Here is a 2,788-nt window from a genome sequence, read left to right on the forward strand (position 1 = left end):
GCGGATCAACCGAACACTGCTTGGGTGTTTTATTCGAAAGTTCTTTCGAAAGCCTCCTCTCCTCTCCGTCAGCATTTGGAATTTTTTGCAAAATAATCTGACTCCCATTACGAGTCTCTTTAAATGGCCGCGAGATATAAGGCACAGCTCTGGGCACTTCAAAGCACCACCGAGCAATTAAGCATTTTTCCCAAGATCAAAGGGGACCAGCTCTTGCGTGCTGCAACTTTTATTCTCTTAATTTTTGCAAATGCTGGTTAGCGGAGTTGTGTATATATTGTGCCCTTAATCTGTAATACAGAAATGGCTGTTTCTGCTGAGCTATCCTTATATGTAAGGTACGTCAGTTTTCAGTGTTTATTGTCATTACCATGCTTTGCACGAACTGAGCAATTTTCTGTTTGTAGGAGAGTGCTGTTAGGAATCGTGCCGTTAAGTAACTGACAAGAATACAGAAATCTAATTTCAATATTATCCATTTTTTTTATTATTCATGGAATATAAATCAAGCAACACTGTGCTGAGGATTGACGAAAGATGGGTTGTTTACAGTCTTCTTGAAATTGATGTTGGTAGTTTTCATTAGGCGAACTGACTTATAAATGCAGCAGATGCTACAAAATAAGATTAAATTTGCAAAGAAGCATTTGGTAAAACTAATACCTGCGATTCTTAACACCTTATGAACAGTTACATAGAAACATTGGGTATCATATGAAGGACACAGTGGCTTTACTGTTGTTAATGTAATAATATACATTTTCCACAATGTTTTAGCAAGCTAGTTTTTGGCGACATGAGCTTTTTGATAGTAGCGAGCTACAGTGAGTCAAAAACAGCACATATAATAACCAAAACAGCTTTAATTGTATGTAAAAAATTTTGCTTTTGCATGGGCAATAAAGTATGAAGATAAGACGCGCTCTAATAGAGTTAAGTTATTTATTTAAGATTGGTTTATCAATGTACATTCCTTTTCCACTTACCAGTAATACTGGGTCGGAGAGGAGAATGCTGATGTAAAGTGGGTAGGTAGCAGCCAAAACGAAGGAAAAAAAGTCTTTCTCATTTAGTAAACTTTGACTCATTCCAAGCTGAGTCATCTGTAGCAATGGACAATGCTGTGTGTTCCAGAATAGTATGTGGTACCAAAACAGCATTTCCATTTTGCATTGCTTGTACCAACATCACTATTATTGCCTCCAGTGGTGCGTGATGCCAAGGGCTCTGTGAAATTCTGGCAACTACTTCTTTTCTGTGCTTTGTCTTCCACAAATCTCCACTAATCTCTAACTTCTATTCTCACAGTTTTCTGGATATTAAAATTCCTCTGCTGCCTGCTGGGGTGCAGCTGACATTATCAAATAGTATTTTACCAAGGGTTGCCTTAATGGTAAGGGGTAAGGGTACATCATTACATGAATGACTATGCTCCAGTTTGAGAAAATGATAGTCTTTGTATTCTTCACCAAGAATCCCTGAAGACTCTTTGAAGATTCATTCTTCAATGAATTGGACCCCTAGGCCCCACAAAAAAACAAAAAGGACCCTTTCAAAGATTTCCTCCGAAATCTTTCATCATTAATGAATGACTATGCCTAGTTTGAGAAAATGATAGTCTTCATATTGGCTCCAAAATCCTCACCAAGATTCCTGAAGTCTCCTTGAAGACTCTTTCTTCAGCAGTATAAGAGGTGTCATTTTTCAATTTCAAGGATAATTTCTACCATTTATATAGCTGGTAGCCTTTATGACTATGCTCTAGTTTGAGAAAATGATAGTCTTCGTATTGGCGCCAAAATCTTCACCGAAGAATCCCTGAAGACTCCTTGAAGATTCTTTCTTCAGCTGAACTGGACCCCTGGGCCCCACAAAAAAAAAACAAAAAAGGACCCCTTACCAAGCCATCTTCATCTCTCTTTCATCATTAAAAATATATTTTAGTTTAACCAGACCACTGAGCTGGTTAACAGCTCTCCTAGGGCTGGCCCGAAGGATTAGATTTATTTTACGTGGCTAAGAACCAACTGGTTACCTAGCAACGGGACCTACAGCTTATTGTGGAATTCGAACCACATTATGACGAGAAATGAATTTCTATCACCAGAAATAAATTCATCTAATTCTTCATCTTATCTACATATGGAACTCCCATAATTTCCTTTATGATATTAATTTCTAACTCTATCCTGCTATCAGACCCCAGACAATCTTTTTAATCTTTATTTACAACAGACAATCTTTTTAATCTTTATTTACAAATCTACAAAATCTTTTAGGTATAGTTTCATTGCCATACAATGACTCATGCCCTCATAGTAATACTGATCTTACAATCTTTATATATATAATCTTACATATGTGTGTAAACTTATTCGATTCCCAAATCTTATTCAGTCTACTCACTTTTTAATCCCACTGAATTTAGTCTCCAGAGAACCTGTACTGGTTATCATTGTTCCTAAGTATTTAAAAGATTCAACTTCATTAATCCAAGTTCATTTCATCTTTTTGTGCATACTCTGTCCTCATCACTTCTGTTCTTAGATGTACATTGAGTCCCATCTATCTAGATATATGAAGCATTCTGTTAAGCAAGCTTTGTAAATTATGTTAACAGCATTATCTTGGTATTCGCTCTCTCAAATGAAGAGAACTCTGATACTGTTTCCCCAGAACAAAATTTACTTCTTTACCGTGGAAGTGTAGGTTACTTTAATACTTTGTTTTACTGCTCCCGCGCAGAACTAACAACTCTCTTTTACCTTCTGTTTTCTCACCTTGCTTT

The sequence above is a fragment of the Macrobrachium rosenbergii genome, chromosome 11, assembly GCF_040412425.1.
Source record: "Macrobrachium rosenbergii isolate ZJJX-2024 chromosome 11, ASM4041242v1, whole genome shotgun sequence".
Classification (NCBI taxonomy): domain Eukaryota; kingdom Metazoa; phylum Arthropoda; class Malacostraca; order Decapoda; family Palaemonidae; genus Macrobrachium; species Macrobrachium rosenbergii.